This window comes from Cebus imitator, unplaced genomic scaffold (genome assembly GCF_001604975.1).
Source record: "Cebus imitator isolate Cc_AM_T3 unplaced genomic scaffold, Cebus_imitator-1.0 Scaffold87, whole genome shotgun sequence".
NCBI classification, from domain to species: domain Eukaryota; kingdom Metazoa; phylum Chordata; class Mammalia; order Primates; family Cebidae; genus Cebus; species Cebus imitator.
Genome location: NW_016107402.1, coordinates 2,634,806 through 2,650,631, shown reverse-complemented (window position 1 = coordinate 2,650,631; position 15,826 = coordinate 2,634,806).

Genomic DNA, 15,826 nt, shown 5'->3' with positions numbered 1-15,826 from the left:
TCAAAAAAAAAAAAGAAAAAGAAAAAGAAAATAGCAACTGGAGAACACTGTGTTTGATATAATACTTCAAAAAGAAAACATGGGCCAGGCGTGGTGGCTCACACCTGTCATCACTTCGGGAGACCGAGGTGGGAGGATGGCCTGAGCCTAGGAGGTCGAGGTTGCAGTGAGCCATAATCGCGCCACTGCACTCCAACCTGAAAGACACAGCAAGACCCTGTCTCAAAAAAGAAAAAGAGAAAAACTAAAGAAAAGAAAACACTATATCTATAATCATGGTGTATTTCTAGAGAACGACCTAGAAGGTGGCCTAGCTGTTCACGGTGGTTTCTTCTGGACAGACAGATTAGGTGGCGCAGGAGACACTGTCACTCTTCATGTCAAGCATGCCTGCATTTCTGAATCAGCACACCTCTCAGTGCAATTACTACATTTCAGGCACTGTAATAATATCTAGTAACTCGCATAGCACCTACTACGTGCCAAGCACTGTTCTAAAGGATTCACACACATTAACCCATTGAATCTGCACACAATTTAATCCATGTTATCTTCTTTCCCAGGTTAAAGAGAAGTGGTGGCTGGGCATGGAGTCTCACTCCTGTAATCCCTGTGCTTTGGGGAGGATCATTTGAGACCAGGAGTTGGACCCCAGCCTGGGCAAGATATTAAGATCTCGTCTCTACAAAATATTTTAAAATTAGCCAGGTGTGGTGTCACTCACCTGTAGTCCCAGCTACCTGGGAGGCCGAGGTGGGAGGATTGCTTGAGCCCAGGAAGTCAAGGCTCCCGTGAGCCACAATCGCATCACTGCATTCCAGCCTGGGCAACAGAGCAAGACCCCTTGTCTCAAAAAAAAAAAAAAGAAAAGAAAACTGAAGCACAGAGTAGTCGAGTAACTTGCTCACAGTCACACAGCCAGGATTGAAACCTGGAAGTCTCTCTCAACTGATAGTGCCACTACAACTCTGTTCTGTCGCCTCAGAGGCCTTGTCTCACTGGGTCCTCACAACCCCTCTCCAGTTCCCCAGGGGCTCCTCGCCCCACTGTAGTACTGCAAGAGCAGCTGAGGGGCTGACCGGACACAGTTCAGGTGCAAAGGTGATTGAAGGCTGGCGTGAGGTTTGTCCTCTTCTTAGGAGGAGGAGAGGACCCCAGAGAAATAAGCATCTATACAAGCATGAGGTCCCATGAGCAGCAAAGCACTTTCTCTTCCACGGACACAGGGTTAGACCTGGAAGTCAGGGGCCCAGTTGCTCACTTAACAGATGAAGAAACAAGCCCAGAAACAAGAAGTGCCCAGTGTCCAGATGAGTTTGGGATGGCCACTCCTGAGGTCAGGGCCTTGTGGGGGCCAGGGGGCAAATGCAGGCCAGTCCTGTCTCCCTCGAGGCTCCTGGTCTTACCTTCTGCAGGTGGTGAGGACTGAGTCTTGAGGTCCTAGCTGTCTCCACACATGCAGCCAAAGTGGCCCGTCTGGGGACCCCTGTCCCTCTCTGGGGCCTGGACCGAGGTGTCACACTGCCTTGGAGCCACACCTTAGAATTCTGAGAATAAGAAGTGGCCCGACACCCAGGAGGGGACACACCCAAATGTTCACAGTGACAGCTCTAGGGTGTGAAATTGCGGGTGATTTTTATTTCCTTCTTTGTACTTTCCCACAGTTTCCAAATTTTTCAGTGGTGAATATGCATCACTATTATAATTAGAAAAAAAAGAGACTGGATTTTTTTTCTTCAGGAGAAACCAAGGACATATCACAGGAAGTATATTAGCCAGTAAGTGTAAAATGTGCGAACCGAGAAGGGGAAACCAGAGAGGCAGAGAGGTGAAAAACCAGCATTTGCTGGGTGCCTGGGCTGCGGGAACTGTGGTGCTGGGAAGGCTGTGTCCATGGCCTCCTCAGTCCTCCCAGCTACCCGGGGAGGTTGGTACTGTGATCTCTGTTTACCAACAGGGATACTGAGACACAAGAAGGGAAGCAGCCTGCCCAAGTTCACCCAGCTGGCATGCGGTAGAACCAGACTGTCTTCCTACAAATCCCCTGTCCTCTTCACCTTCCCATGCTGCCTTTCCAAGAGGTGGCAGAAAACGCAGTTTCGAAACCATTTTGGGCCGGGCGCTGTGGCTCATTTCTGTAATCCCAGCACTTTGGGAGGCTGAGGAGGATGGGTTGGGTCACTTGAGATCAGGAGTTCGAGACCAGCCTGGCCAACATGGTGAAACCCCATCCCTACTGAAAATACAAAAATTAGGCCAGGCAAGGTGGCTCAAGCCTGTAATCCCAGCACTGTGGGAGGCCGAGGCGGGTGGATCACGAGGTCAAGAGATCGAGACCATCCTGGTCAACATGGTGAAACCCCGTCTCTACTAAAAATACAAAAAATTAGCTGGGCATGGTGGCGCGTGACTGTAGTCCCAGCGACTCAGGAGGCTGGGGCAGGAGAATTGCCTGAACCCGGGAGGCGGAGGTTGCGGTGAGCTGAGATCGCGCCATTGCACTCCAGCCTGGGTAACAAGAGCGAAACTCCGTCTCAAAAAAAAAAAAAAAAGAAAAAGAAAATACAAAAATTAGCTGGGTGTGGTGGCAGATGCCTGTAATTCCAGCTACTTGGGAAGCTGAGGCAGGAGAATTGCTTGAACATGGGAGGCGGAGGTTACAGTGAGCCGAGATCGCACCACTGCATTCCAGTGTGGGTGACAGAGCAACTCCATCAGGAAAAAAAGAAAAACAGTTTGGTTTAAAACCATCTAGCCAAGGACCTGTTATCCAGGGCCTCTCAGAGAAGAGTCTACAGTCTTCACTATGGAGGGTCACCACCAGGCAACACGGTATTGAAGCCCAGACAGTGCCTGCTGCTTATTATTTACCATTATCTTGATGACAGAGGGTCATTTTTGTGTTCTGGTACCCTGCTCTGTCTGGCGGTATTACGGTCTAATGTAGATGGATCTGAAGTGGACTTGGTCTAACATATGCTTGCTAGTAGCATTGAAAATTGGCACAATCTGAAGAAATGGCCACAAATGGGTTGATGTCTCTTGACTCAGGAATTCCATTCCCAGGGACAGATTTCTAAGAACAACTTCAGAAATAAGAAGCTGTGTGCACAAAGATGTTCATATCAGTATTAACTACAAAATGTACTCATTTACTACAAAATCAACTCATTAAATTTGAAAAAAATTTACAATAAAACACTGTGAGGGGAGAGGCTATAAAACATGATCTTTTACAATCGATAAACAGTGGTCACCAGCCTCTAATGGCCTCAGCAATCCTTGCCCCCTGGTAATTACACCCTTGTGAAGTCTCTTCTTACACTGAATAGGGCTGACATGGCGACCAACAGGATATGACGGACGTGACCATGAGTGATTTCCAACGAGAGCTCACGAAAGATGTTGTAGCTTCTGCCTTGGTCTCTTGATCTTTCACTCCGGGGAAAGCCAGAGTCATGTCATGTCATGAAGAAACCCAAGCCACACTGTGGAGAGTCCCTGTAGAGAGGAAGGAAAGCCTCCTGCCAACAGCCATGTGAGTGAAGCTGGAGATGGAGACCCTCGAGCAACAGTCAAGCCCCAGTCAGATGTCCAGAGCCCTGCAGGACATCTCAGCTGCAACCACAGGAAACGCCCTGAGCCAAAACTGCCCAGTGAGGCTCCTCTTGAAATTCCTAACCCATAGAAACTATGCGAGATAAATGTTATTGTTTTAAGTCACCAGGTTTTGGGGTAGTTTGTTCCACAGCCATAGATGAAATAGATAGATGTCTCATCAATGGGGTCGCATATGGCAATGAGAATGAATGAACTATTGCTATGCACATCAATGTTGATGAATTTTTAAAAACTAATGTTGAATAGAAGTAGCAGATGTCAAAGAGAACATACGTCTTGGTTCATTTTCTGTTGCTGTACCAGAATACCACAGATTGAATAATCATAAAAAGAAATGTGCTGGGCATGATGGCTCACACCTATAATCCCAGAACTTTGGGAGACCAAGATGGGTGGACTGCTTGAGCTCAGGAGTTTCAGATCAGCCTGGGAAACATGGTGAAAACCGCATCTTTATCAAAAATTAAACAATTAGCCGGGTGTGGTAGTGCGCACCTATAGTCCCAGCTACTAGGGAGGCTGAGGTGGGAGCATGGTTTCAGCCCAGGAGGCAGAGACTGCAGTGAGCTAAGATTGCACCACTGCACACAATCCAACCTGGGTGACAGAGCTGGACTCTTTCTCAAATTAAAAAAAAAAGAAAGAAAGAAAGAAAAGAAAAGGAGGGAAGGGAGAAAAAAAGAAAGAAGGAAAAAGAAAGAAAGAAAGAAAGAAAAAAGAAAGAAAAAGAAAGAAAGAAAGAAAGAAGAAAGAAAGAAAGAAAGAAGGAAAGAAAGAAAGAAAGAAAGAAAGAAAGAAAGAAAGAAAGAAAGAAAGAAAAAGAAAGAAAGAAGGAAAGAAAGGAAGGAAGGAAGGAAGGAGGGAAGGAAGGAAGGAGGGAAGGAAAGAGAAAGAAAGAAAGAGAAAGAAAGAAGAAAGGAAAGCGAAAAAAAAATGTATATCTTACATTTAGGGATGCACAAGCCTGAGAAGCTGCATCTGGTGAGGACCTTCTTGCTGTGTTATAACATGGCAGAGGGCATCACATGATGAGAGAGCAAGAGCATGCCAGTTCAGGTCTCTCTTCTACTTCTTATGGGCCACCACTCCCAACAATGGGGGGCCCACCCTGATGAGCTTACCTAATTCTAATTACCTCCCAAAGGCCCTTCCTCCCCTCCAAATACCATCAACATATGAATTTGGGAATTAAGTTTCCAATGCAGAAAATTCTGGGGGACACATTCAAACCATAGTAATATGCTTTATGATTTTATTAATCAAAGGTCAAAAACAGTCCAAATTAATCTATGCTGTTAGAAATCAGGGTAGTTGTTACCTTTGGAAGGGGGAGGTTGGTGACTGGAACAGGTAAGGGAAGGAGCTCCAGGTGCTGATAATGTCCTCTTTCTTGATCTGGGGACTGGTTACATGGCTGTGCTTAGTTTTCAAAAATTCAAACTAAGGCTGAGCACAGAGGCTCATGCCTGTAATCCCAGGACAGCCGAGGTGGGAAGATCACCTGAAGCCAGGAGTTTGAGACCAGCCTAACATGGTAAAACCCTGTCTCTACAAAAAATACAAAAATTAGCTGGGCATCGTGGCCAGCGCCTATCATCCCAGCTACTCAGGAGGCTGAGGCAGGAGAATCACTTGAACCTGGGAGTTGGAGGTTGCAATGATCTGAGATTGTGCCACTGCACTCCAACCTAGACAACAGAGTGAGGCTCTGTCTCAAAAAAAGAAAAGAAAATTCAAACAGAGCTGTACATTTGTACACTTAAGATTTGTGCCCTAGTCTTTGTGCATGCTGTGTGCAAACAGACTATTGTGTATTCCAATAAAAGAAGTTTTAAATATTTCAATATTGTGTATTTCAACAAAAAATGTTCCTAAATTATCATTTCACACTCACTCTATAAAATCTAGACACATACGATCAGGCCTTGCTCAGTGAAACCGGCAGAACCACAGGAGAGTCTGTGCAATGATTTGCAGCCCCGTGAAATGTACATGCACATGGAAGGCACGATGGAAGTAAATGGGATGTTTGTGTTGGGAGGCAAAGGATTCTGGGTAGCTTTTAAATGTGTAGGTATTTCATTGACGAATGCATTATAGTGCCTTGTCAAAGAGAATGAAAAAAGGGCCTAGAGGTCTCCTACATTTCCACTTAGCGTCTAACCAAAAAGTAAAATACAGTCCTCGAAGGAATAAGCTTTTTATTCACTGAAAAATTGGCCATCCAGAATAACTCCTTCCCAGAGATTTCGCATATTGTTCAAGTGTGGTTTTTCCAGCAGAATCAGTTATTGAAACTACTGTTTTTACGAAGGCAGAAAAGTGGAGGTCTATTCGCAAGGCTCGAGGTTCAGCCAGGCTTGGTGCCAAGTGGGAGCGAAGGTGTTGGCAACATGGTGGGCAAACAAGCAGCAAGTATCAATTTGCTACAAAGTAAGAAGGAAATGTAGGGCCTGGAGGATCCTTCCTGGTGCTGATAGAACAGAATCAAAGCAGAAACACCACCCTCACATCCCCAAAGAGGCCAGGCGTGGTGGCTCATGCCTGTAATTACAGCACTTGGGGAAGAGAATCACTTGAGCCCAGAAGTTTAAGAACAGCCTAGGCAACATAGCAAGACCCTGTCTCAAAACAAAAACAAAAACAAAAAATCCCCGGCTGAGTGCAATGGCTCACACCTGTAATCCCAGCACTTTGGGAGGTCGAGGCAGGCGGATCACAAGGTCAGGAGTTCAAGACCAGCCTGGCCAACATGGTGAAACCCTATCTCTACTAAAATTACAAAAATTAGCTGAGTGTGGTGGTGGGTGCCTGTAATCCCAGCTACTTGGGAGGCTAAAACAGGAGAATCAGTTGAACTCGGAAGGCGGAGGCTGCAGTGAGCAGCGATTTCGCCATTGCACTCCAGCCTGGGACATTGAGCAAGACTCTGTCTCAAAAAAAAAAAAAAAAAAAAAAATCCCCAAACAGCTCCAGACTCAAGAAATCAGGGAGAATTCTTGAGTTTTACTGAGAAATGAACTCTGGATTTCCCATAATAGCTATCCAGAAGTCCTATGTAGTTCTTGAGAGGAATAAAACATTCCGACATTCAGGTAACATTGTGATGATGAAGAATCTGTTTAGCAGGCCCTCCCATATGTCACCATCTTGCTCAAAAATCTTCAGTGGCTCTCCTGGCTTGTGACTGCACAGTCTTTTTTTTGAGACCGAGTCTCTGTTGTGCCAGCTGGAGTGCAATGGCGTGATCTCTGCTCACCACAGCCTCTGTCTCCCCAGTCCAAGCAATTCCCCTGCCTCAGCCTCCTGAGTAGCTGGGACTACAGACACGCGCTACCATGGCTGGCTAATTTTTGTATTTTCAGTAGAGACAGTATTTCACTATTTTGGCCAGGCTGGTCTCGAATTCCTGACCTCAGGTGATCTGCCTACCTCAGCCTCCCAAAGTGCTGAGATTACAGGTGTGAGCCACCATATCCGGCCAGCGCAGTCTTAAAAGGTGTCCCTGATTGGGCCTGAAAGCACAGGTGCAATTCACCATGCACTCAAGACTGTCTCGTTTGGCCTCCAGGCCAAGTCCCCATTGTACCCTACACCTAGGAACTCCCTTCACCACTCGTCTTTATATGATGAAGGGCTTTCTAAACTTCAGAGCCGTGGAAGAAACCACAAGGAAAATATTTGACAGATTGTGTCACATAAAAATAAAAAATTCCAGTATAATGAAAAAACACAAGCAAAATTGAAACATACACACACACAAAAAAAAAAAAAAAAAAAAAAAAAAAAAACAGGAAAAGGCTTGCAGAAATGCCACAAATAGATGGTTAGAGTTCTTATTTATTTATTTATTTATTTTTGAGACAGAGTTTGGCTCTTGTTGCCCAGGCTGGAGTGCAATGGTGCGATCTCAGCTCACCACAACCTCTGCCTCCTGGGTTCAAACGATTCTTCTGCCTCAGACTCCCAAGTAGCTAGGATTACAGGCATGTGCCACCAGGCCCAGCTAAATTTGGATTTTTAGTAGAGATGGGGTTTCTCCATGTTAGAACGAATGAATGAATGAATAGCACTTTCAGTCTCTTGTGAATCGTTTCTCTCCTTCTGCTTTTATGACTCAGTTATTTGCGTTCATGTCTTTTCTCCCTTGTGATCCTGGAATCCCTTTAAAGGCAGAAATCATGTGTCTCCATTAGTTCCCATCAAGCCAGGGCCTTGCACCCGGAGGCATTCAACAGTATTATTTTTTAATGAATAGAGCATGCTATATAATTAAGTGTGTGTGTTTTAACATGAGATAAATATAATTTTAAACATGAGAGCAAGATCCTGGTTGCCAAGGATTATGTGTTAAGCCCATTCCTTATGAAGTCAGTGGACTCCCTGAAAGCTGACAAGAGGGAATAAAGATGTCATTCCAGTAGCAACTCTGTCCCAGCCTAGCTGCCATCACATGGTTATGCCAAACACACTGTTGGGTCCCCACACTGTCCGATCCAAGGAGCCCCCATTCTACAACCAATAGAGAGCCTCGGGTGAGTCACTCATCCTTAGTTCTTTATTCAAGGAGATGAGGGTGCTGGAATATTTCCAGCTTGATGGCATCATGATTTCTTTAAAAATCTGATAATGCAAGTTGGCTTAGAATTTCAAGTTGAAAGGTAACTTTAGAACACTGCAGATTAAACTAACAAAAAAATCTCTATTGATAATTCAATCAATGCTGTGCACCAGTCATTTGGGCTTCATTTTATTTACATTTTTTATATTTATTTACATTTTCTGATCAAAAATAAATAGTAACAGGCAAACTCAAGATGCTGGCATAAACCATAGAATTCTTGAAGGAGCTGTAACAGCGGCAATTCTGCAGTAAAATACTTAAGAGATGAGATTAAACCTTTTTTCTTTCTTTCTTTCTTTTTTTTTTTTTTGAGACAGGCTCTCTGTGGCCCAGGCTGAAGTACAGTGGTGCGAACCTAGCTCACTGCAGCCTCAACCTCTTGAGCTCAAGAGATCCTCCCACTTCAGCCTCTCAAGCAGCTGAGCCTACAGGCATTGAGTCTCCATGCCCAGCCTTTCAATCATTTTTTAAAAGCATTTCTACGATGTAAGGGAAGGGAGAGGGTCCTGGGCTTTTCTCCTCTTGCCCCTTCCTTGAGGGAAACCTCCCTTCAGCCACGTGAGAATGAGTCTGCTGGCTTACAGTGACCTCTGCAGACGGCAGGGAGTTGTGTGAACATCTCTGAGCCAAGGAGGGGGAGAGGCCCCTTTTGCCCTCCCTGACCTCCAAAGTCCCCGCCTGCCAAGCAGGACCCTTTTATCCAGAAATGTGGAGGCAGTGCACTTGGTGCATGGTATTGGAACCATTTGGTTCTGCTTGCATTGCCCCCATCAGGCTCCTAAACTTCCTGCTAGAAAAGGCCACTTGGGGTGGCACGCAACTGTAGCCAGCTACTCAGGAGGCTCAGGCAGGAGAATCGCTTGACATTGTTTCTAAAAAATTAGAGAGAGAAGGAGCAGGAGGAGAAGAGGAGGAGGAGGAGGAGGAAGAAGAAGAAGATACTTGGGGAACTCTGGGCTGTTCTACAGCTGGGCTAAGAAATCAGCTTCCCTGAAGGTGGCAGTGAACCAAGAGTGAACCATAGCAGTCCAGTTTGGGCGATGGGAGCGAAAGCCTGTCAAAAGAAAAGAAAAAAGAATAGAAGAAAAGAGAGAGAAAAGGAAAGAAAGGGAAAGAGAAAGAAGAAAGAAAGAAAGAAAGAAAGAAGAAAGAAAAAGAAATATAGAGAAAGAGAGAGAGAAAGAAAGAGAAAGAAAGAAAGGAAGGAAGGAAAGAAAGAAAGAGAGAAAGAGAGAGAAAAAGAGAGAGAGAGAAAGAAAGAAGAAAGAAAGAAAAGAAAGAAGAAAGAAAGAAAGAAAGATAAGAAAGAAAGAAAGAAAGAAAGAAAGAAAGAAAGAAAGAAAGAAAGAAAGAAAGAAAAGGAAGGAAGGAAGGAAAGAAGGAAGGAAGGAAAGAAGGAAGGAAGGAAGGAAGGAAGGAGGGAAGGAAGGGAAAAAAGAGAGGGAGAAAGGGAAGGAGGAGAGGGGAGAGGAGGAAAGGGGAGGGAAGAGGAGAGGAAGGAAGCACAGGAAGAAGGTGAGAGTTATGTTTTATTTTATAAGAAATTGGATCAGAAGTGTGTCCCTGGCTTCCCCGAAGGATGCTCCGAGCCGTCCCTCCCTAGGAATGAGTGCTGCTGCTTCTGGCAGGGAAGTGAGGCCCTTCCGTGTCGGCAGAGCGGGGACCGCCCCGCCTGGAACCGTGGCCCCTTTTCCTAGAGCCCGGCTGGGCCCCTCCGGCGGCCGGCGCAGCCACGTCTTCCGCGAGCGCTGGGGCCTGTCCCGGGCGTCCAGAGGGGCTCGCGCGGGCTCCTGCGCGCGCTCTGGGGAGCGGGGAACCGACGCCTGGCGCGGCGGCGGGTGCGCTCTGGAGTCCCCAGGCAGCGATAGGGGCCCCCGGGGAGGGACGGCGCTCAGGGCCAACTGCAAGGGAGCCCTCGCCCTGCCGCGACCCAACCGCCGCCGGCGCTGTGGTTCCGCGGGCTAAGCGCTTCCCCCAGCTGCCGGCGGCCTGCCGAGAACCGGGGGCGAGCAGAAGTGCCAGCGCCGAAGCCCACGCACGACCTGACCTCGCTTGGGCTTTGGCTCTGTCACACCCAGACCGCGGGCACTTTCCCCCCACCCCACGGAGGGTGCGAGCGCGCCCCTGCCCTGCCCCCCGGGGGAGGCGCGGAGGTGTCGGTTCGCAGCGGCGCCGGGGAGCGTCCGTTCGACACAGGAAGGAGGGAAGGAGGCCGGAGGCGCCCTCGCCGCGCGCAGCAGCCCTGACACATCTGATAAAGAGGAAGGAAGCCGACGACGCTGCGGATCTGGGCTGACAGCTCCCCAAACTGACGAGGTCCTGCAGCTGTCCCAGCCCTGCTCGCAGAAGCGGCGCCGAAAGGAGGGGAACCGCGGCCCCTGCTGGCCACTTCAGAACCGCACCTCTGGGCCCAGGACCTCTACCTCCTGCTGGGTGCAAGAGACCTGCCCCACAGGACAAAAAAGCCAAATATGCTCTTGGCCGGGCGCGGTGGCTCAGGCCTGTAATCCCAACACATTCGGAGGCTAAGGCAGGAGGAATGCTTGAGGCCAGGGGCTTGACACCAGCCTAGGCAACAGAGCCAGCATCCCCTGTTTAAAAAAAGAAGAATCTACATGCTCCAGCCGGACCTCTGCTTTTCTGCCAACCAATTACTTTAGTTGTCAGGGGCCAGGGAGCCAAGCCCGCTCTTTTCAGGAGGAAAGCAGACACGCCTCTAAAGATTGCTGAGCACTATCTGCACATTGCTGTATTCCCTGACTTTGACTGTCATTTACTAGCTGTGGGATCTTGAGCAAGTTTCTTTTCTTTAGAGACAGGATCTTGTTCTGTCGCCCAGGCTGGAGTGCAGCGGCATGATCATTAACTGCAACCTTGAACTCCTGGGCTCAAGCGATCCTCCTGCCCCAGCCTCCCATGTAGTTAGGACTAGGGACTCTCACCACCATACTCCGCTAATTTTATTTTTATTTTTGTAGAGACAGGGTCCTGCTATGTTTCCCAGGCTCTTGAGCAAGTTTCTTAACCTCTACTTGCCTCAGTTTCCTCATCCATAAAATGGGAAAAATAGTCTCCATCTCATAGGATTGTTAGAGAGACTAATATATAAAGTGTTCAGAATGGTTCCTGGTACATAGTAAGTATGTGTGTTTGTTAAATTTTATTTCAGTCTGGATGTGGTGGCTCACGCCTATAACCCCAGCGCTGTGGGAGGCCAAGGCAGGTGGATCACTTGAGGTCAGGAGTTCAAGACCAACCTCACCATGATGAAACCTCATCTCCACCAAAAATACAAAAATTACCTGAACATGGTGGATAATCCTCACCTGGAATTACACCTGTAATCTCAGCTTCTAGGGAAATTGAGGCAGGAAAATTGCTTGGACCCAGGAGGCAGAGGTTGTAGTTAGCTAAGGTTGCACCGTTGCACTCCAGCCTTGGCAGTAGAGTGAGACTGTGTCTCAAAAAAAAAAAAAAAAAGTTTCAGCGTGGGTTGTAGGCTTGTCTGAACTACTGTGAGTAATTCCTTATTCTGGAGATTTTCTTGCTATCTTTCAATTATTGATTTCTAGTTTAATTCCACTGCGATCAGAAAATGTATTTTGTACTTTGGGCGGATCACTTGAGGCCAGGTGTTGTATTTCATTCCTTTGAAATTTGTTGAGGCTTGTTTTATGGGTCGGCATATGGTCTATTTTGCTAAAAGTGCCATATACACGTGCAAAGAACGTACATTCTGCAGTTGTTGGATATAGCCCTCCGTATGCATCCACTAGGTCAAGTGGTTGTTATTCAAATCTGCTGTTCTTTACTATGTGTCTACGTGTGTATATGCATGAACACGTTTTCCTCCTTATTCTATCAGTTACTGAGAGCTATGTTAAGAATCTCCAATTATGAGGATGAATTTGTCCTCATAATTGAAGACTATTTCTCTCCTTTTGGCTTCATCAATTTTTATTTTATTTAAAGCTGTTATTAGATACATAGAAATTTAGGACTGTTATATTTTCAGAGTGAATAAACTGTTCATGATTATCAATGTCCTATATTGTAAAACATCCTTCTTCATCTCCAGTAACACTTCTTGCCTCAAAACCTACTTTGTATGATAGTCACATTTTCTTTCATATTTACTGTGTCAATGAATTAACTATTCCATTCCTTAATTTCACCCTTCTGGGCCCATATATTTGTCTCTCGTAAATGGCATATATTGGGTTTTGATTTTTTTATCCAGTTTGACACTGACTTTGTTCAGCCTATTTACATTTCGTAAATTTACCAAGTGTTGGGTTTACAGTTAACCTTTTGCTATTTTTCCAATTTGTCCTATCTTTTCTTCGTTTGGTCCTCTTGTCCTTTCTTTCGTATTAATTGAATTTTTTAACATCCATTTCCTCCTTGAGTCTTAGATTTTTAAGTTATTTATTCTTGTAGTTCTTTTGGTAGTTATCCTAGAAACTGTGATATTTATCCATGATTTATTATCATTTTCTTAAATTGGTACTTTTACTCCTTCCCAAATAATGTAAGAACTTAATAATGAAGAACTTAACTCCACTTACCTTCCTTTCATCACTATTGTTATATATTCTGTAAAGTACATAAGAAAAGTGTATGTCCAGGCATCATCAGGCACAGTGGCTCACACCTGTAATCCCAGCACTTTGGGAGGCCAAGGTGGGTGGATCACTTGAGACCGCGTGTTCGAGACCAGCCTGGCCAATACAGTGAAACTCCATCTCTACTAAAAATACAAAAATTAGCTGGGTATGGTGGTGCAGTAGTAATCCTAGCTACTCGGGAGGCTGAGGCATGAGACTCTTTTGAACCTTGGAGGCAGAGGTTGCAGAAAGCTGAGATTGTGCCATTGCACTCCAGCCTGGGCAACAGAGTGAGACTATGTCTCCAAAAAAAAAAAATTACTTTTGTTTAAATGGTCAATTTGCTTTAACATTTGCATACATATTTATCCTTTCCATCGCGCTTCTTTTGGTTCTATACTCCCATCTGGGGTCATTTTCCTTTGGGCTGAAGTACTTCCTTTAGTATTTTTTTTTGTAACACGTCGGCTGGTGCCAAATTCTTTCAGCTTTTGTCTGAAAATGCTTTCTTATGCCTTCATTGTTGAGAATATTTATACTAAGAAGTAATTCTGGCCAGGTGCGGTGTCTCATGCCTGTAATCCCAGCACTTTGAGAGGCTGAGGTGGGTGAATCACAAGGTCGGGAGTTTGAGACCAGCCTGGTCAACATGGTGAAACCCCATCTCTATCAGAAATTCAAAAAATTAGCTGGGTGTGGTGGAGGGCACCTGTAATCTCAGCTATTCGGGAGGCTGAGGCAGGAGAATCACTTGAACCTGGAGGCAGAGGTTGCAGTGAGCCGAGATCGTGCCACTGCACTCCAGCCCTGGTGGCAGTGCGAGACTCCGTCTTAAAAACCAACCAACCAAACCAACCCAGTACTTTACAGATTCATTCCTTGGGCTTCTGGCTGCCAAGATTCCTGCTAAAAAGTCAGGCACTGGGTTTTATTGTTATTTCTCCAAAGGTTATGTGCTATTTCTCTGTGGCTATCTTTAGGACTTTTCTGTCTGTGGTTTTCAGCAGTTTGACTATGCTATTCTTCGGTGTGGTTTCTGTTTTTATTTCACATGGACTCTACTGAGTTTTACATATTTGTGGTTTGATGTCTTTCCTCGAGTTTGAAAAGTTCTCATTAAATTATTTAATCAAATATTATTGTGTTGTATTGCCTTTCCTTCTGGGACCCCAATTACACGTTTAGACTGTGTCCCACATGACTGTTCTTATTTTTGTTGTCTTGCATCTTGCATTCTTTTTACTCTCTTCACTTCAGTTTGGATAGCCTCTGACCTATCTTCAAGCACTATTCCTATTGTCTGCTGTGTCCATTCTGCTATGAAACCCATCTAATGAATTCTTAGTTTCAAATGTGTTTAACTCCCTTTTTAAACAACAGCTTTACTGGGGTGTAATTTACAAACCATATAATTCACCCACTTTAGGTGAACAAAATTAAATGATTTTTAATAAATTTATAAAGTTGAGCATGCACCCACACAATTCATTTTTCTTCTGTTTTTTTTTTTTTTTTTTTTTTTTTTTTTTTTTTTTTTTTTTTTTTTTTTTTTTTTTTTTTAAGGGTTTTGAGACAGAGTCTCAGTCTACCACTCAGGCTGGAGTACAGAGGCACAATCATGGTTGACTGCAGCCTCATCCTCCTGGGCCCAACAGACCCTCCTGTCTTAGCCTTCTGAGTAGCCGGAACTACAGGTACATGCTACCACATCCAGCTAATTTTATTTTTTTGTGAAGAGGGAGTCTTGCCATGTTTCTTGGGCTGGTCTTGAACTCCTGGCCTCAAGCAATCCTCTTGCCTCAGCCTCCCAAAGTGCTGCAATTACAGGCGTGCGCTACTGCCCCCAGCCCTATTTTTTTCCTTTTTTAATAATATATTTTGGATATTTAAATTGAATTTTAATTCAAACACAAGGAAGAAATCCAAATCACTTTGCCAAACAATCTGTCAATACATCAAATATCCATAACTTTAGGACAAATTGCCCCTTTACATTTTTTTTGAGATATAGTTTATATACCATAAAGCTCACAAAGTGTACAATTCATTTTTTGTATATTCACAGTTGTGCAACCATTCCCACTAATTATAGAACATTTTCATCACCCCCAAAAGAAATCCCACACCCACTGGCAGTTCCTCTCCCGCTCAGCCCTTGGCAACCACTGTCTCTATAGATTTATCTATTCTGGACATTTACAAGTGGAATCATACAGGGTGTGGCCTCTGGGATCTGGCTTTCTTCACTGAGTATGTACTTTCTTTTTAAGGCTCTATAGTATTCCATTATATGGATATGCATTTTGTTTATCCATTCATTAGATGAACATCTGGGTTATTTCCACTTTTTTGGCCATTATGAATAATACTGCTATGAACATTCATGTATAAGAGCTGTAGACATTTTCAATCCTCCTAAACTTAGTAGAATTGCTGGGTCATACAGTGGTTCTACGTTTAACTTTTTGAGGAGCTGCCAAACTGTTTTCCAAAGTGTCTGTACCATCACCCACTGCCACTAGCAATGTACGAAGGTTCCCATTTCTCCACATCCTTGACAACACTTGTTACTGTCTACCTTCTTGATTATGGCCATTCTAGTAGGTGTAAAGTGGTATCTCATTGTAGTTTTTGTTTGCACTTCTCTAATGATAAACTTCTTTGTATGTGCTTATTGACTATTTGCAAACCTATTTTAGAGAACTGTCAATTAAAATTTTTTGCCAATTTTTAAATTGGGTTGTCTTAAGTTGTAAGAATTCTTCATATTTTCTAGACACTATACTATTATTTACAATCCATTTTTAGAACAATTCCATTGCACCATAAAGGTTCCTCTTGCCTGTTTGCAGTCAATTCCCTCAAGCGACTTAGTGCCAGGTGACCAATGAAGATGTTTTCTGTGGGTTCTGGGCAGGTCCCTCCTTCTGATGAAAATGTATCTCCTAGGCAGTGAGAGACTGTGGAGGATTTT